This window comes from Silene latifolia, chromosome 7, assembly GCF_048544455.1.
Source record: "Silene latifolia isolate original U9 population chromosome 7, ASM4854445v1, whole genome shotgun sequence".
Lineage (NCBI taxonomy): Eukaryota > Viridiplantae > Streptophyta > Magnoliopsida > Caryophyllales > Caryophyllaceae > Silene > Silene latifolia.
Genome location: NC_133532.1, coordinates 87,615,900 through 87,636,834, shown reverse-complemented (window position 1 = coordinate 87,636,834; position 20,935 = coordinate 87,615,900). Strand labels below are relative to the sequence as shown.

Below are 20,935 nucleotides of genomic sequence, written 5' to 3'. Positions count from 1 at the left end.
AAGGAGATTCAGCAGCCCTCCTTTGATTTCCCGTGGAATTTCCATACTCAGCTTTATGGGTGGCCAAATCATCAATAATTTTCCACCCCTTAGTCTCTCCAACATTCTCCTGGAATCTGCCATTAGCTGCCGCATCCAGGATAGCCCTCTGATCATCATAAAGCCCATTATAAAATTGATTGCATAGGCTCCATTTCTCGAACCCATGGTGCGGAATAGTTCGCACCATCTTCTTGAAACGGACCCACGCCTCATGAAAATTCTCATCAGGACCCTGTTTAAAGCTCGTGATCTGAGCTCTAATGGCATTTGTCTTCGAGGCAGAGAAATATTTCTTGTAGAATGCTAGGGCCAGCGACTTCCAATCAGTGATCCAGTTAGCAGCTCGATCCAGGTCTCGGTACCACTCCCTTGCAGCATCACGAAGAGAGAATATGAACATAGTCTCCTTCACCTGGTCTTGGGTCACACCGGTTGGTGGGGGTATGGAACAGCAATAATCAATGAATGTCTCCATATGTTTGGCTGCATCTTCATTTGCAGCTCCCCCGAATTGGTTTCTCTCAACCAAGTTGATATAAGATGGTTTGGCTCAAATTTTCTATCCGTCCCTGGTAATGCGAATCCCTTATAGAGATTCTCAGCTGTCGGCTCAGAGTGACTGGCTATACTCGCTTCTTCAGCCATGTCTGGAGATGTGACGGTCTCAGCTGATGAAGTAGAAATAGGAGATGAAGGTGGATCCTCCTCAAATAAAGCGTTCTCGTAGTAACTGGACAGAGTACTCAGCTCTTCCTCTGTCGGCAATACTCTAGATGATTATCTCAACTCACGCAAAGTCTTCTCAATCTCAGGATTGAACGGTAGTAATTCACCACCCTGTGACCTGCGCATAAGAAGGAACTACAAGTAGAATATGAGAAAAGTTTAAGGAACAGATGTCCCTTAAACTAAGAGAAAGACTAAAATAAAACAACTAAAAATTTTAAACAATTGCCTCCTCGGCAACGGCGCCAAAACTTGATACCGTCGTAGAGTACCAAAGATAATATTTATAGTTCCAAACTACTACTATAGCTAGTGGCAGTCAGGGTCGAACCAGAGAGAGGCGATGCAATTATTAGTCGTCTGATTTTAGTCTAAAGTCACAAATGTATGGGGGTTTGTTTTGAGTTGGTCTATACTAATGGCAATGGAATTAAAAGAAAACTAAAGAAATGTATGAAATCAAATATAAAAAGGGTACTAAGATGGTCGGTTCACTGTAATTTCGGCGGCAGTATACTAGGTAGGTCTAAAACAAACACGTGAGACGGGAAAATAAGAAGTCCTCTCGGTCCATTCTTAACAGGTAGCATCTTTCGATCTCGCTACAGGTCCCTATTATCACTAATGCTAACTTTCGTCCTGAAAAGTGATTTAAAAGTATAAATTAACTCATCTTTCGATCTTATTAATCTAGTCGTCTTAATTAGGTAGGCTATCTCCCTTCCCTATCTTTCGATCTTTATTGGGTCGGTCAATTCCTAAACATTCAACTAGTCGCGTGCACTCGATTCGTCAAACATAGCAATTAAATTAATTAAAACGAAACTAATCTCACGTGGCCAGTCGATCGACCAGGGAACCCAGTCGATCGACCATGGCGCGATTTCAGGTCATACTATTCTAATGCCGCCTACGCTACAGATTCCCTACATCCTAGAACATGGGGTCTAGCTACTCATACTGGAAATAATAACAACAATAAAATTGACTAATAAAACAAACGAATTCATGATTAAAATAGCTAAATAAATTATTAACATAAAACAATAATTGGCTTTGGGAAAACTATTCTAGCAATTTCTAATCTATGAACGAACAAAGAAACGAAACTGAACTAAAGAACAGAAAAATACCGAATGGAAGTAAGGAGAATTGGAAAGCACGAACGAAAAGTAAATTGTATTGAATGAATGTAAACCCCTAATGCAAAACTTAATATCAAACCCTAGGTATTTTCTTCAAAAACTGAATGAATTCCAGAATAGAGAGAGTTACGTTATATAGATAGACACACGTAACTTTATTCTAAAACCTAAAAATACAATGGGCTTCGGAATTCTCGTTCTATTTCTTTAATTTGCGCGTCAGCTCGTGTGATGGTCGATCGACCATGCAAGGCAGTCGATCGACTGGTCTGCACTGAACAGCAGCTTCTGTAAGTCGTGCTCTGGTCGATCGACCATGGGCATCAGTCGATCGACCACTGTAGCTGGTAGTCCGCTTCTAAATTCTTCATAAAGTTGTCTTTCAGGCCTCGAAATGTGCACCAAGTTCGTTTCTTGAGTAAACACTTCATGTCAAATGCAATGCAAGGTACTCGGGGACGGATTTAGCTCAATTTCTACTCATTTCCGCATAAATCTGCAATATTACATAAAAATACGAAAGTAGACGAAATGGGGCAAATAGTAGCATAAACTACACAAATGAGCTCTGAAATGCGTGTAAAATAGGGCGTAAAACAACATATTTAGGACACGCATCACCCTGTTTTGAAAATTTTCCTTCGCTTATTGACCAACCTCCTTTACGGAAGAAAGGACCCTAGTAAACTTAACTCCTCGGAAGTACTACTTCTAAGCTCCTACCTCAATCCATACTATGAGAGGCATTTTTACTTTAGCCCCGTGTCTATGGTTGCTTAGCATTTGAAAGGATGACCATGTCCGACAAATGCTCCTTTGATTGTGGTGCCCTAGTGACTAGACTAGCCAAGAACCTCTTGGGTTATGAACTGGGGGTAATTGATAGACCCATGAGTATAGAGGTGCCATACTTCGACATTGCCTACATGAAAGGCATGTTTTGGGTTGTGGATAGGAAAGACAAAAAGGGGCACTCGTGGAGAGTGAACAGGGACTTATACATTAAGCTTTCGCAAACGGGAGATTACCCGAAACCTCTCACTTACCCGAACTAGCCCCACCTCGCCCTCCGGCCCGATCCTACTTCATTCTCGAAAGTCTTACTTTCACTCTTAATGGTGAAGCGGTACGAGGGGAACCAACCCCGCAACTCATTTCCAATCCTCATAGGACTTCTCCACATGCCCTATCATCCTTCTGTGTGCCCATGCCCTCGCCGCCCTTTGATCGCCCTAGACAATCCACTTACGTCTCGTCCTCTTCTTTCATGCACGAGCCTTCACCGCACCATGACCCTCTCTGACACTCCATGCACATGCCCTCCTTCACCGGAGGATATAACCAGCCACCGCCGGCTTATGGTCACCAATATCCCATGGCGGACCTAGTTGAGAGAGTGAACAACTCCTTGGTTCTAAGAGATATGCATGAGTTCATATATAACCAAGGGGTAAGGCTGACCGAACGCCCTAGTTTTTGGACCGGGGATGGGGACACTTCCGGGGTATTCAAAGCCTGTGGTATTCAACCCTTGGATTGGGGTCACAGGATTCCTTACGACGACAGACACTTGCTTGGTCCTTGGGCGGGACCGCATTATACCACCGAGAGTTTCATTAATGATACACACCAAAGTGGAGGCTACCAAGAGAATATGGGTGGTGATTACCAAGGTAATGTGGATAGTTTGTACCATGAGGAAATGGGAGGTGTCTCTCACGAGGGTGGGAGCAATGTTTTCTATGGAAGCGGGAGTGGAGGTGGGGCATCTAGCTGGGCTCCAGGACTTATGGAGTATCATGGCCGCTACGTCAACGCAATTGTAGAAGACGCGACGATGGACATCTCGGGAGATACAAGGAGTGAAGATCTTAGCACGGAAAGGGAGGAGTCACCAGTAAACAACCAAGGAGCCCTGGTTCGGTGGGTGAAGAGGCTTGTAAAGAGGATAAAGTCATCTTCTTAGTTTTATCTACTCATGTGGAAACTTGCGTGACCTTATGTCGGTTGAGTCTCGACAATTTTCTTTTCTTGCATTGTAAACTCGGCCATAAGGCCAAAACCTAGTAGATGTTGTGTGGTGGGATGATGCTATGATCACCATTGAGACTCTTTTGCAAGTATGATTGACCATAGGTAAGTTTAGAGACCATAAATGACCGGATTTTAGGACTATCAGGTGACACTCAGTCGAGTGCCGTCTTCACTCGACCGAGTGGCGGTCCACTCAACGAGTGCCCCATCCCACTCGATCGAGTGTGCCGAAAACAGACCGTGGGAACCTTTTGTAAAAACACACACTCGACCGAGTGACACTCTCACTCGATTGAGTGAAATCGTCACTTGACCGAGTAAGTCTCCACTTGACCGAGCGGACTGTTTTGTTTCTGTTTTGATAGTTTTGAACCGACATGGACTTAGTATTTTCGTTTTGTGACCCTACCGACCTCCTAATAGTTGCATGAACGTAGAAATCCTTAACGAATAAACTGGAATGAGTTGTTTACAATGTTATTTGCCGTTTTATATGTTGTAACATGAAATATGTTTAGCCGATGGATGAGACCTAACATGCTTAGTGTTGGGCCCAGATTTACTCTGCCTGATCAGACAAGAATCAGGCAATGTCCAAGCTAAGCGTGAACGGAAGACATTCAGTACAAGGCATTCAAACACCTGATCAGGCACCACCCAGGAGGAAAAAACAGGTCAAGCATCTATTAGGCCAGGCCTGAAGGGATATCTCACCAAGCCACATGATAAGCATAACCAGAACGCGTCAGGCAACATCTAAAGTTCACAAAAGTAGTTCCTATTTACACAGAAGACTTATTCAACAAAACCACAACAACTTTGATGCAGTCAACCCAGCAGAAATAATGGCGGCCAACTCTTGGAGTCAACTAACTACTCCTGGGTAAATAGGGCACGAGGCCTATTTACCAGGAAAGCCTAAAACAACCTCAAAGAACCGTTGCAAGGCCACTATAAATAGCAAGGAAGAAGAAAAGAGAAGACACTTACTTACTCACTTGCATTTTTACTCCCATATTTGTAATCATAAACTACTTAGCATTATTATTAAGCAGCCATACTCTATTCCTTGCCTGACATACACATTTCTCGTCAGGATACCTAAAATCATAGTAATAATCCCTCTTGGCTTGGTGCCTGTGGGTTTTTCCCTTATTCCCAGGGTTTTTCATCGTATAAATCTTTGTGTCTTACTTTAGTATTTGTTCTTTATTCAATCTGTCATACTAGTCATGCTACTTATTTTGAGTTATATTGTCCTGCAATTACATCCCTGGCAGGACATTATCTTTGTGAGAATTCCTGCTAAAACACTTAGTAAGGATAATAATTATGCGGTAAATGGCGAATATATGTAAGAATTCTATGACTTTTATACATGATCGAGTCTTGTGGCGACTAGAGTGGGATAATATGATACGAGGATAGATGATTTATGCACAACATGAGTTAGCCGGGAATAAGGAATATGGAAGAAACTGAATCACAATAGGCGAGGTACCCGATCGTATTACGATGGTTATGTACGGAGTCATGAGTTACAAACGTATACCTAGAGTCACACACTATGCATGATAAGAGTGACCTTAGCCATAAGAGTGGGAATGAATGTTGAGCTTGACTTGTACTCTAACCCATGCGCCTAGATCGAGTGAACAAAGAGAATTCTTCTTGCGAGAGATCGAGTGGCGAACTTTGGGACGAAGTTCTCTTTTAGGGGGAGTTAATGTAACATTTAGGAATAATAAAGGACATGATAACATAAAAGAACACGTGCGGTAAAGAACTATACGTGAGCACTAGCGAGAGAGTCGAGTGAAGGCTTGAGGAAGAGGTTGGGAGTGAGGCATGATGATGCGTGTCCTAAATATGATGTTTTACACCCCATTTTACACGCATTTCAGAGCTCATTTGTGTAGTTTATGCTACTATTTGCCCCATTTCGTCTACTTTCGTATTTTTATGTAATATTGCAGATTTATGCGGAAATGAGTAGATTTTGAGCTAAATCCGTCCCCGATTATCTTGCACTGCATTTGACGTGAAGTATTTACTCAAGGAACGAGCTTGGTGCGCATTTCGAGGCCCGAAAGGCAAATCCACGAGAATTTAGAAGTTAAGTATCAGCTAAAGCTGTCGATCGACCACTACCTATGGTCGATCGACCATACCACGACTCCCAGGAGTCACTGTTCAGAGCTTACCAGTCGATCGACCGCTCACCATGGTCGATCGACCACACCGCTACTTTGACGTGAATTAATAGAACGAGGAATAGCAAGCCCATAGTAGTTAGGTTTTGGAAATAAGAACTACGTTGTTTTCTATATAACGTAAGCTAGGTTTCCAGAATAGTCATTCAGTTTGCATCTAGGTTTTATCATTCAAGTTCGAAATACAATTCAACATTCATAGTTTAGTTCGTTCTTTAATAAAGTTTCGGTTTTTGCATTCGGTTCTGATCTTCCCTTTACAAATCCTTTACACGGTATTCTTCTATTTTATTATTCAATTTGTTGCTTCCATTCGTAGTATAGGATTGCATGTTAGATCTCCCGAAGCCATAATTATCGTTTTATGCTAGTCTTTTATTCTATTAATTCAAGCATGAATTCAGTAGTTTATTTCATCAATCTTGTTGTTGTTTTCGTAATAATCATGAGTAGCTAATTTATTCGTGCTAGGATGTAGGGAATCTGTAGTTAGGCGGCATTAGAATTAATATGGCCTGAATCGCATGCCGGTCGATCGACTGGGTTCCCTGGTCGATCGACTGGCCACGTGAGGTTTTGCTTCGTTTTAATTGATTTAAATTCTATATTTGACGAATCGAGTGCACGCGACTAGTTGAATGCTTAGTAATTGACTGACCCATTAGATCGAAAGATAGGGAAGGTTGTTCGGCTACCAATTAAAATGACTAAACTATGCTGAAATCGAAAGATAGGTAAAGTTTAGGTTATTAGTCACTTTTCAGGACGAGAGTCAGTATTAGTGATATTAGGGACCCGTAGCGAGATCGAAAGATGCTACTTGTTAAGAGTGGACCGAGAGGACCTCTTGTTTTCCCGCCTCATGTGTTTGATTTAGACCTACTTAGTATGCTGCCGCCGAAACTATAGTGAACCGAAAATCTTAGTACCCTTTTTTATTTTTTATTTTATACATTTCTTTAGTTTATTGCTCATTAGTTATAGACCAATTCAATCAAACCCCCACATCATTGTTACCTTGGACTGAATTTAGACAACTAATAATTACATCTGCCTCTCTGCGGTTCGACCCTGCTACCGCTATCTATAGTTGTAGTTGGATTTATAAATTTTATCTTTGGTGCACACAACGACGGGCATCAAATTTTGGCGCCGTTTCTGGGGAGACAATTGTTCTAATTTTTAGTTGTTTTTATTTTAGTCTGTTTCTTAGTTTAAGGGACATTCGTTCCTTAAACTATTCTCATATTCTTTTTGTAGTTTCTTCTTATGCGCAGATCACAGGGTGGTGAATTACTACCGTTCAATCCTGAGATTGAGAAGACTTTGCGCGAGTTGAGACGATCATCTAGGGTATTGCCGACAGAGGAAGAGCTGAGTACTCTGTCTAGTTACTACGAGAACGAGCTGTTCGAGGAGGATCCACCTTCATCTCCTATTTCTACTTCATCAGCTGAGACCGTCACTTCTCCAGATTTTCTAGAGATGGCCGAAGAAGCAACTATAGCAAGTCACTCGGAACCGACAGCTGCAAATCTATATAAGGGGTTCGAATTACCGGGAGCTGATAGAAAATTTGAACCGAAGCCTTCTTATATCAACTTGGTTGAGAGAAACCAATTCGGGGGAGCTGCAAATGAAGATGCAACCAAGCATATGGAGATATTTATTGACTATTGTTGTTCTATACCCCCGCCGACCGGTGTGACCCAGGACCAGGTAAAGGAGACTATGTTTATATTCTCACTCCGAGATGCTGCAAGGGAGTGCTACAGAGACCTGGATCGAGCTACTAATGGGATCACCGACTGGAATTCACTGGCCTTGGCGTTTTATAAGAAGTACTTCTCTGCCTCGAAGACGAATGCTATTAGAGCTCAAATCACGAGCTTTAAACAGGGTCCTGATGAGAACTTTCACGAGGCATGGGTCCGTTTCAAGAAGCTGGTGCGAACCATTCCGCATCATGGGTTTGAGAAATGGAGCCTATGCAATCAGTTCTATAATGGGCTCTGTGACGATCAGAGGGCTATCCTGGATGCGGCAGCCAGTGGCAGATTCCAGGAGAACATGGGAGAGACTAAGGGGTGGAAGATTATTGATGACTTTGGCCACCCATAAAGCTGAGTATGGTAATTCCAGGGGAAATCAAAGGAGAGCTGCTGAATCTCTTTCTGTAGCTGCATTAGAAGCTCTCACGGCGAGATTTGATAAGTACGAGTTGGGAGGAGCTTCAAAAGGAGGGATTTACCATGTAAATGTTGTTTCAGACGGTCCTTTCGTCTGTAAAAGATGTGGAGCTAAGGAACATGTTTCAGACAATTGTCCTAGTTCCTTTGAGTCTTGTGCTGCCTTTCAACATTATAGGCAGACAAACACTTACTATGAGTCGAATGTCCATCCAAACTTGAGGTGGAGCAGCCAAAATGTCTTGAATCCGACTCAACCTCCACAGCAGCAGCAGCAGCAGAATTATGTGCCCCCTCATAAGCAACAACAGTTCCAAAAGCCTCCGTACGTCCCACTGCAGCAGCAACAATCCCAAAGTTCTGATTTCAATGAGTTGAAGAATTTGCTGCTGAAGGAGTCTCAAGCTAGAGAGGCCGGTATGAAGATGTTGGAGAGCCAAATTGCTCAATTGGCTAGCAAGAATACAACTCGAGCTCCGGGACATCTACCGACTTAAACTGATCAAAAGGAGACCTTAAATGCAATTACTTTGAGGAGTGGGTCTACCCTTGAGGGGCCTGCTATGGTCGAGGATGTCACTGAAAAAGATGAGGCGGAACCAAGCAAGAAGAAAGCAGTGACAAATAAAAACAATAAAAAGACGATCAGCAGGTATGTCAGTCGATCGACTGACATACCCAGTCGATCGACCAGTCCGCGACAAACAGTAGCTACTGTTCCGGTAGAAGTTAGTCGATTGACTGACCAATCTGGTCGATCGACTGACAGCGCTGCTGAAGGTGATTCTTTTCGTCCTCCAATGCCCGATAACTTAAGGGACCACTTCTTTCGAGGGTACGATCGCCCGAAAATATTGAGGCAAGACCCAAATCGATGGGTGGGTTCGGTTCCGGTTCAAGCACGACCCTTTGTCGATTAATGGTTCACATTTGAGACGGTCTGAAGAAGGGTCAAGCTACAACAAGGAGAAGGTTGTGGACTTTCAGCCTAAGTCCACCGATGCCGGCATGAGAGATTTAGAGGAGAGGGCTAAGTTACTTCTTACAACCCCTTATCCAGAGAGATTGGTGCCGACGAAGGAACAGGTATCGTTTAATAAGTTTGAAAATGTTATTCGTAGCTTAAATGTACAAGTTCCTTTTCTCGAATTAGTTAATCAAGTGCCTGCTTACATGAAGTTTATGAAACAACTTTTGTCTAAGAAGAAGTCACTTGAAACTATGCATACTGTCGTACTCACTGAAGAGTCATGCTCTTATTTAACCCATACTGCACCACATAAATTAGCTGACCCAGGTAGCTTCTCCGTTCCTTGTAATATTGGTACCTTCTCAATTGAGAAGGCATTATGTGACTTAGGAGCTAGCATTAGCGTTATGCCTTTGAGTCTAGCTAGGAAATTGAAATTGACTAGGTTTGTAGTCACCGACATGATAGTACAGATGGCTGATCGTTCTGCGGTCCAGCCTATAGGAGTCTTAGAGGACATTCCTGTGCAAATAGGAAAGTTTTTCTTCCCTGTTGACTTCGTTGTACTAGATATGCCCGAGGATGCCCACATTCCTATTATATTGGGTAGACCATTTCTGCACACTGCTGGTGCAGTTATAGATGTTGGTTCAGGGACTTTGACCTTCAAGGTAGGAAAGCATTCTATTGTCGTTGCCCAAACAGCTAAGAAGAAAGCCCCCATGTGGCCAATAACTTGTCATACGGTTTCTGAAAAGAAATCATATTTTGTGCTTTCTGATATGCCTGTCTCTACACCTATTCCTGTTATAACCCCTCCGCCCCAGATTGGGAGCAAATTGGAGGAAGATTTGTCTATTTTCGATATCGCAGAGAGGTTTGGGAAGGAAGAGCGCCTGTTGCTCCACTGTGAGGGAGCCAATCGTCTCAAGAGGCGGCCTAGGATGTCTTAGCTATGGCACTGATGAGGAGCTTGAAGATGAGCCAGTCAAAGTGAGGGAGTCTGACTTGGACTTTGATGAGCCAGAAGAGGTCATTGCTTGGGAGGATGATGACGATGTTGATCCGTTGAGTTCAGCGGAGGTCGGAGTTGAGAAGAGTGCAGCTGAGAAGATGAGCATTGTTGAGGCTACCTCTAGTAGCCAGAAGCCGACCAAGTGGGCCATTCCGTGGCCGTTCTTGATCAGCTATTAGTTGATCGAATGCTTTTCTAAAACATTGTTTTTATTGCTTTCGTTAAACTCTTTTTATAGTTTTGTGTGCGCGAGACTTCGCTCTTTTAAGTTTGCTTAGGATTTTATACATTTTAGACTATTGCTTTGGGTTTTGCGCAATTTTGGGCGCGTTATTGTGTGTAGTTGCAGGTTTATAGACCTTGATAGCTCAATTTATTGAGCTAATTAGACGAAATCAGGAAGTTACATCAGCTATTTCAGTCGATCGACTGACCATCTTAGTCGTGTGGGATAATATCCGTATAAAACCCCTTAAAATTAAGGACTATAACGTAATTTTATCATGTGATTAATTGTCATAAACGAAAAACAAGAGAAAACGATAAAGGAACAAGAATCAACCTCGGGTCCTGTGAATTTCGGCCTAAGAACAGAAATCAATATAGATTTCCTCCTAATCGTTGCACCCAAGATCGTCTGAGACTATGCCCCTTGTGCTAGACATTACTCTCTAATTGCCTTGTAATATTGAGAGAGCCTTTTTGTGAGTTTTGATGTGAGATCTAGAATTTCAGAGAGAATGCCTCCAATACCCTAATTTTTGTGCAAATGACAATAATTAGGTCAAAAGGAGAGAGGCTCTCCTTTTGTTCATTCGATCCGTGTGTTTGCTAGGGAGGGAGTGGGCTTTCCACTTTCTCCTTATTTAACTCGTGGTCCGACTTGAATCGCTAAATGTATATGACGGGTTTTTAATTATAAATCGTCATCCGTTATCGGTTATTAACAATATCGACTAGTAACATGAATTAGTCAACATATTAATACTTGTTCGACAATGACAATATTGTATAATTAATTAATTCAATATACATTAATTAAACATAATCATTTATATTTAATTTACGAATTAACCGCTTAATTCACCTTAGCCAGTATTATTTAATCCGTATTAAATAATTATCTCAACATCGCGTTTGACTAATTATTAGTCAATAACTCCGACAAACTGCTTAGTCAAATTAGGCATCAACATGACTGTATTTTCATACCGTCACATCTCTCAAACGTATCCTATAGGTGTGACTTTTAGGGACCAGTTGATCACCGCCATCAGTATGACAATAACGTCAAACTTATCTAGCAAGCCAACCGTTATTGATAAACGTGGACCAACTGATAATAATACAAAAGTATACCCTTTGATCCTTTTTAGAGATTTATATGTCATTGCACTAACTGTGAAGGATACCAGCCCCAACAAGCTCCCACTTGTCCGTACAAGTGTACGTGCAATAACGTTATCCGCACTAACTGGAGGACACCGGCTCCAACAAACTCCCACTTGTCCGTACAAGTGTATGTGCGATAACCGATTCTCATATCCATTTAAAATTTCTCCCACTCAATGTAAAACAATTTACAGATCCGGATCCGCAAAGGTCGTATTTTACAATCGATCTGTATCAAGAGTGGTTTCCCCGACTAGAGAGTAACTTAACTGATAAAACGAATTCGTATTCGAGCATGGCCATGCATTTCGATTCTGACTCCTCGAGTGGCCCCGAGAAATATCGAGTACCCGATAAAGGCTGAATATTTCCTTCAACTCGACTCGCCCGATCTAAGCACAAAGCATGAAATGACCGAAAAAAAATCTACTTGGCCCCCTTACGGATGACCGTGAGAAAGAAACCAAAGTCACCCAAAATCTGCCTTAATCTCAAGAGACAGTCGATAGTCAAAAGAATCGACTCTTAGGATCACCATGGAGGTCCTATCCACGACCTGGCACCGAATGTTATAAAACATTTAGGACTCCACGTCGTTGTCACAATTGTGTCCTACGAGATATCCGTATAACTCGCCTCTGTGATTGATCAGTCAACCATTTGACTTATGGCTCGTTGAACCCACCATCAACCAACGTCACAAAATAATTGCCAGAGTTATCAGCTCACGTGGGCAATTAAGGACCAAAATATAATGTTTGTTCAGTTCACTTTGTGGTGTTCAAAAATTGTCGTAAAACTCCACATGAAAAACAAAATATATAAATATCAAAACTATAATGTTGTATAGAGTACACAAGAAAATGAATCTAATCCATAAAAGAGTACTACAACTCAGGAACACGTTTAATTCCCATGGAATTAACATGCCCTTCATGCTTATCTTGTCGTAATGGTTTAGTGAGAGGATCTGCTATATTATCATCTGTAGCAATCTTTTCTATCACTACCTCCTTTTGCTCCACGTAATCTCGGATTAAATGAGCTTTCCGTTGTACATGTCTAGACTTGTTGCTAGACTTAGGCTCCTTAGCCTGGAAGATGGCACCTCTATTGTCACAATAGATGGTGATCGGGTCATTCGAACTAGGCACTACAGATAGTCCTTGTAAGAATTGACGCATCCATATCGCTTCCTTTGCGCCTTAGAGACGCGGCATAGTACTCGGACTCGGTCGTAGAATCTCTTTGTAACACTTTGGTTGGAACTCTTCCAAATTGATGCAGCGCCATTATGAGTAAAAACGAATCCAGACCGAGATTTTGAGTCATCTCGATCCGTTTGGAAGCTAGCATCTGCAGAATCGGTTGCGCATAGCTTTTGATCGCCTCCATAAGTCAATGCCCAATCTTTAGTCCTCCGTAGGTACTTAAGAATGTTTTTGACAGCCATCCAATGTGATTCACCTGGATGCTGTTGGAATCGACTTGTCATACTCAATGCATATGCCACGTCCGGACGTGTGCATATCATGGCATACATTATTGATCCTATAGCCGAAGCATAAGGTATCCGGGTCATGCGCTCTTTCTCTTCCGGTGTCTCTGGTGCCTGAGACTTGCTCAAATGCACCCCTGGAGCCATAGGAAGAAACCCCTTTTTGGAGTTAGTCATGCTGAATCTCTCTAGAATCTTGTCTATATAAGACTCCTGACTGAGAGATAACATCCGACGTGATCTATCTCGATGGATACGGATGCCCAAAATTCTTTGTGCCTCACCCAGATCTTTCATCTGGAAATGGTTCTTCAACCATACTTTTACCGAAGTTAAGAGAGGTATGTCATTCCCAATCAGTAGTATGTCATCAACATACAATATTAGGAAGATAATCTTACTCCCACTCGACTTGATATATAGACATGGTTCCTCGACCGATCGAGTAAATCCATTTTCTTTTATCACTTGGTCGAAACGATGATTCCAACTCCGAGAAGCTTGCTTAAGTCTATAGATGGAACGCTTAATCTTGCACACTTTCTTAGGATGTTCAGGATCGATGAAACCTTCGGGTTGTACCATGTACAACTCTTCCTCCAAATAACCGTTTAAGAAGGCGGTTTTCACATCCATCTGCCAAATTTCATAGTCATGAAAAGCGGCAATCGCTAAGATAATCCGAATGGAACGCAGCATGACTACGGGTGCAAAAATTTCATCGTAGTGCAAACCTGGCACTTGGGTGAAACCTTTAGCAACTATTCGTGCTTTATAGATATCTTGTTGACCTTCCACAGAATGCTTTATCTTGTAAAGCCATTTGCATTGAAGGGGACGAACCTTAGCTGGTAAGTCAACAAGATCCCATACGTTGTTCTCATACATGGAGTCCATCTCGGATTGCATGGCCTCAAGCCATAGCTTTGAGTCGGAACTACTCATGGCACCTTTATAGGTTGCGGGTTCACTACTCGTTAAGAGCAGAATGTCATCTATGTCATGTTCCTCGACCATACCAATGTATCTGTCCGGAGGAATAGAGACTCTTCCCGACCTCCTAGGTTCCTCAGGAATATTAACCACAGCCGGGATTGAAGGAACTGGTTCCTCCAATGGTTGCTCGGCATTTGGTTCTGGAATCTCCGACAGCTCGAAGGTTCTATTACTCTTCGCATTCTCGAGAAACTCCTTCTCTAAGAATGTCGCACTAGCCGCAACAAAAACACGTTGTTCGGTTGGCGAATAGAAGTAATGACCAAATGTTCCTTTAGGATAACCTATAAAGTATGTCTTGATCGATCGCGGGCCGAGCTTATCCTCGTGTCTCCACTTGACATAAGCCTCGCAGCCCCAAACCCGTATAAAGGACAAGTTAGGGACCGTTCCCTTCCATAGTTCATATGGAGTCTTGTCAACAGCTTTAGACGGACTTCGGTTAAGTATTAGAGCAGCTGACAGAAGAGCATAACCCCACAATGAATCAGGCAATACGGTGTGACTCATCAAGGATCGATCCATATCAAGTAGTGTTCGATTTCTCCGTTCGGACACACCATTCAACTGTGGTGTTCCAGGTGGAGTTAACTGTAAGACAATCCCACAGTCCTTAAGGTGTTGATCAAACTCGTGTGAAAGATACTCGCCACCACGGTCTGATCGTAGTGTTTTAATCTTTCTACCCAGTTGGTTTGACCCGATTCTCGGTATTCTTTGAATTTCTCAAAGGACTCACTTTTATGCTTCATTAAGTAGACATAGCCATATCTACTTAAATCGTCCGTGAAAGTGATGAAATACCTATAGCCTTCTCGTGCGGTGATTGACATAGGTCCACATACATCCGTGTGTATGAGTCCTAATAGGTCAGCAGCGCGCATTCCAACACCTTTGAAGGAAATTCGAGTCATCTTACCAATGAGACATGATTCACACGTGCCAAATGATTGAAAATCAAAGGCCGAGATAGCTCCATTCTGTATGAGCTGTTTAACGCGTTTCTCATTAATGTGTCCCATACGGCAGTGCCATAGATAAGTTTGATCTTTGTCACCAACCTTTAACTTTTTATTCATTACGTGCAATATTTCGGTGGTCTGATCTAAAACATAAATTCCATTCATGGAGACTGCCTTGCCATAAATCATATCGTGTAATGAGAAAATGCAGCTATTATTCTCTATTACAAATGAAAAACCAAGTTTGTCAAGTGCGAAACGAAATAATGTTTTTGGATAGATGGGTACATAATAGCGAGTTATATAAAAATAACTCAAATCCGCTAGGAAGCTGGATCACATATGTTCCCCTCGAGACGGCAGCCACTCGTGCTCCATTCCCGACACGCAGGTCCACCTCACCCTTTACGAGGGGTTCGATGTTTCGGAGCCCCTGCACATGATTGCATAGATGAGAACCACAACCAGTATCTAGTACCCAAGTTCCGTAACTTGCATGGTTAATCTCAATCATATGAACAAAAGTAGAAGAAGAAGAAGAAGACATACCAACAGGAGTAACGCGGCCTGCTTTTATGTCCTCATGGTATACAGGACATGTACGCCTCCAATGCCCAGTCTTGTGGCAATGGTGGCATTCCATGTTACCGGTCTTGCTCTTTGTCGCGCCTGATGAGGTGCTCGACTCACCAGGCCCACTCTTACCTGATCCCGACTTCTTAAACTTCGGCTTACCTACTGTTAGGTCTGCTTGAGCTTTGCCCTTACCCTTGCCCTTGTTTGACACAACGAGAACATCCTGTTTCAGGCTCCCACTAAACTTCATGTCCTTCTCGGTCTGTACGAGAAGGGAGTGTAGTGCATGAGGACTTTTCTTCAAATCATTCATATAGTAATTGGCTCTAAAGAGCGCAAAACCATCGTGGAGTGAATGAAGCATGCGGTCAATCACGATGTTCTCACTGATCTTGCAATCAAGTGCCTCCAGTTTCTCGACATTCTCAATCATGCTGAGAATGTGTGGGCTAACCGGTTGGCCCTTCTGGAGTTTCGCCTCAAAGAAGCGACAGGTGTGCTCATAGGTCACGATTCTCGGTGCTTTCGAGAATTCCTTAGTGAGCGTGGTGAAAATCTTGTTTGCACCTTGGGCTATGAAGCGTTTCTGCAAATTGGGTTCCATTGCAAAAATGAGTACGTTCTTTATCGCACCCGCTTCCATGGCGAAATCGCTATACTTGTCGATCTCGTTAACTCCAGCCGTGGGGCCTGGGTTTGGCGGGATGGGCTCTATCAGATATTTGAGCTTCCCGTCAGCAATGGCAGCATTCCGTAATGCCGCCTCCCAGTCCGCTAAGTTTGATCCATCATTCTTCAGTCGAGTAGACTGATTCATCTGATTCATGAAGATCCGAAGCCAGGACTCACGGTCCAATGTGACACTTGGCATTGGGTCGTCAGCACGGCCAGCCATTTTGTTATTAGCAGTTTAAATGATCGTGATCTACACTGAAAAAGAAAGGAAAAAACAAAACGAAATAAGCAACTCATCGAGGTGATTTAAGTCTATTTAAAATACATTTTAATTTGTAGACTCATTGCACTTGTATAATTGATCTACCTCAAGAATTATACAAGTGATCCCAAGACTCAATTTCCGTAAATTGATAAGCCAACTGTTTAGCTAGTTCTACCGTTAGAACTCTTGGTCGATAGATTTCCGTAAATCCTATCTTTAGTCCACCATAATCATAGGATCGTACGAGTGACCATAGTGTTGAGATAAAATAGGTCAATCAGTTCCAACTTACCCGACGTAGAAGGGGTCATATTATGCCTACCGACGAAGAAGGGATTCATTGGAGTTTGACCTATAAAGACTATTCTTAATTTTTGGTTATACGAGAAAGATCCCATCAACTTAGTTTTAATTCATTTTAAGTGAACGAAAAACTAGCATTACGTGAATGAATTAACTTAGGTGATGGCTTAGAAATACCGTGTGACATCTGTATGTCATAGAAAACTAACGCGTGACCTCTATATGAGTCAGTTTTCATGCAAATATTAGGTGGTTTGGTTTTAGGCGGAATATGATGCAAACTATCGTTACGATGAAAAACATAAAAAAAAACAAAACGTAAATAAAAGTCCTAGTGTGGCCTATCCTAGCAAAATGAACATAATACAACTTTGGAATCCACTGTTGGACCCGAGAAGCTTGTCTTGATGTTCCATCTTGATCCATGTAGCGGGAGTGAGCATCCGATTCTCCATCTTTGGTCTTCTCAAAATTACAATTTAAAATTTACAAAATATAAACCTATTTACATTCTAAATTAAAACTGTAATTACAAAGAAAAATCCAAAACAGAGATGTGAGATCTCAAAATACAACCAAGACCGTGTTCCATCATTACGGTAACACGTTCTACTAAGGCCATACTAAGTTACAACCGTTTGTAAAATTAAATGCGTAATAAAAACATACATGGCATTCAAAAGTAACGATAAATAAAAGATGCATCAACTAAAACAAAATTTATTCGTGACATAATTCCGTAATTATGTTAAATTTATCCAAACCACCTTTTAACGATTAAAATTATGTGACAAAACCGCTTCTATTAAATTAATTTTAATTCATGATAATCCGTTACTTTAAATTGCTTTAAAATAACTAAATGGTACGTGAGTGAACCGTTTCACTATCAAGCGAGTGTACAACATCCGTATAATGTACATATTATGGCCAAAAATAACCGAATTTTTTTTTTTTTATTTCGGCTGCTATTACCGAGAGCAAAAAGAGCAAAAAAAAATTTCAGCGGCTCAATATTTCAGCGCGGCCATAAACTTCGTGAAATCGATTGAACAAAACAAAACCAATTGCAATTTCTTGATCTAATTCGTATAAAATTAAATCTACAATTGATAAAACTTTAACATATAGCTATAAAGACCGATTATAATAACAATATGCAAAAACAAAACGAAAACAAAATCGATCAGCCGTGAACAGTAGCATGTCACGGTTTTCAAGAAGAAAAAAAAAACAGAAAACAGCCGTGAGCATTTCAGTTCGGCCGAACGATTTTCAAGGCAAAAAAAATTATCGATTCAAATCGTTTTATGAAAATCACAATGAAAAATTTACGTGGCCTCGCTCTGATACCACTTGTGGGATAATATCTGTATAACACCCCTTAAAATTAAGGACTATAATGTAATTTTATCATGTGATTAATTGTCATAAACGAAAAACAAGAGAAAACGATAAAGGAACAAGAATCAACCTCGGGTCCTGTGAATTTCGGCCTAAGAACAGAAATCAATATAGATTTCCTCCTAATCGTTGCACCCAAGATCGTCTGAGACTATGCCCCTTGTGCTAGAAATTACTCTCCAATTGCCTTGCAATATTGAGAGAGCCTTTTTGTGAGTTTTGATGTGAGATCTAGAATTTCAGAGAGAATGCCTCCAAAACCCTAATTTTTGTGCAAATGACAATAATTAGGTCAAAAGGAGAGAGGCTCTCCTTTTGTTCATTCGGTCCGTGTGTTTGCTAGGGAGGGAGTGGGCTTTCCACTTTCTCCTTATTTAACTCGTGGTCCAACTTGAATCGCTAAATGTATATGACGGGTTTTTAATTATAAATCGTCATCCGTTATCGGTTATTAAAAATATCGACTAGTAACATGAATTAGTCGACATATTAATACTTGTCCGACAATGACAATATTGTATAATTAATTAATTCAATATACATTAATTAAACATAATCGTTTATATTTAATTTACGAATTAACCGCTTAATTCACCTTAGCCAGTATTATTTAATCCGTATTAAATAATTATCTCAACATCGCGTTTGACTAATTATTAGTCAATAACTCCGACTAACTGCTTAGTCAAATTAGGCATCAACATGACTGTATTTTCATACCGTCACATCTCTCTAACGTATCCTATAGGTGTGACTTTTAGGGACCAGTTGATCACCGCGATCAGTATGACAATAACGTCAAACTTATCTAGCAAGCCAACCGTTATTGATAAACGTGGACCAACTGATAATAATACAAAAGTATACCCTTTGATCCTTTTTAGAGATTTATATGTCATTGCACTAACTGTGAAGGATACCAGCCCCAACAAGTCGATCGACTGAGTGCTACAGTTCCAGGAGCTTCTGTTTCCGTCATCTTGGTCGATCGACTGGGTAAGGTGGTCGATCGACCGTTGTCCGCTGCTGTACCTGTTTTCGATCATTCCCCTGCTGTGTTTGATCGATTTGCGGAGTTGAGGGAGTCTTTTCTCCACTTTATTCTCCGATTTATTTATGTTTTCTTCCATTTCCCTATTGTGCACATAATTTTGCGTTTCATAAATTGCTTTCTCGGAAATTATGCGCGGTACTTTTGTTTGTCTTTTCAGGTACTTGTTGGTAGCACTGCTGGCTACTGAAACCTCCTAGCTCACGCTGGTTTGGGGAGGTTTCCTTTTTGCTGCGCTTAAAGTCTTGTGAGTTTCCGAGTCCTTCTTTTATGTCAAATTTAGTTATAATTCCGCAACTCCCATTTCCTTTGCTTATTTTCTTACATGATTTTGCACAATGGGGACATTGTGTGATTTAGTTTGGGGAAGGGTTTTGCATTGCATTCATATGTTTTATTGCATTTCTGTTTCACGTGTTTTACATTTCAGTTTGCATTGTTGTCTAATTTTCTATATATTTAAAAAATACAAAAAAAATTGAAAAAATTTCAAAAAAATTGCACGTTTATTTTAGCATATAGGTTGAGTCGGAACGGTAGTATTTCAATAATGACATTGCATTTTCATCTGTTTACGCCTAAGCCTTGCTAATTGACATGTTATTAGTAGAATCATATATGCATAGTCTACGAGTTTTCGTTAAATTTCTTGCTGGACTTGAGACTTGACTTTGATTTTTGGCAAACTACATCATATTCTGAGATTTAGAGCCTTATAACTGGTGTCATCTATGACCAGTTTATCTAGGATGTGAGTAGTTACTCCTTATAAGGCATGTTACATAAATGTGCATAAATATGAACTTAATCTGCTTAATACCTGTATGCATTCGGTTTGTGGTTTGTTGACACATGTGGTAGAGGTTTTCCTTTATTCATTTTGCCCATAAGCTCCACACTGCCAAAAACAGCCTTTTTGTCCCATTACTACATCGTACATTTAGCCTGCCCTTGTCAAGCTACTAGTTTACGTTCTTGGGGTTGTTACTACGTTTTTGGTGGCATATGCTCATTTTGAGATGAAGTTGGGAAGTTGGAAAAAGGAAAGAATTGAAAAAAAAGAAACAAAGAAAAAAAAAAAAAGAAATGATTCGAAAAAGAAGAGAAAAAAGAAGAGTACTGTAGATGTGGTCGATCGACTGGCCTCATTGGTCGATCGACCGAAGCCCGAAGAAGAGAAGAAAAAATCAATTCGCATAACTTAAGTCTTTATTATATGGCGATTTTTGCCCCCATGTTGCAATTATATCTTATGGGGAGTTGATTGATTAAGTATTATGGAGATTGCGAGATTTGTGCTAATCATTAGCGCCAATTTTATTGAATTTTGAGCAAGAAGTTGGATGTTGTCATATGGTTCTGTTTAGGTACTAGCTTGATCACCTGTACCTCCACACTCCCATAATTATCTTTGCCTCTTCTTACCCATTACCTCACATATCCATATATACCTCGGCATGTGTCATGGTCTTTTGATTG

At 41.2% G+C, this 20,935-nt stretch overlaps 1 non-coding gene across 1 annotated transcript; it reads left to right on the top strand.

Moving 5' to 3' along the window:
- Positions 1-200: 200 nt before the first annotated feature.
- On the top strand, positions 201-307 carry LOC141593396 (small nucleolar RNA R71). Its single transcript, XR_012521481.1, has one exon. It is a non-coding gene; the product is annotated as a small nucleolar RNA R71 (small nucleolar RNA).
- Positions 308-20,935: the final 20,628 nt, after the last annotated feature.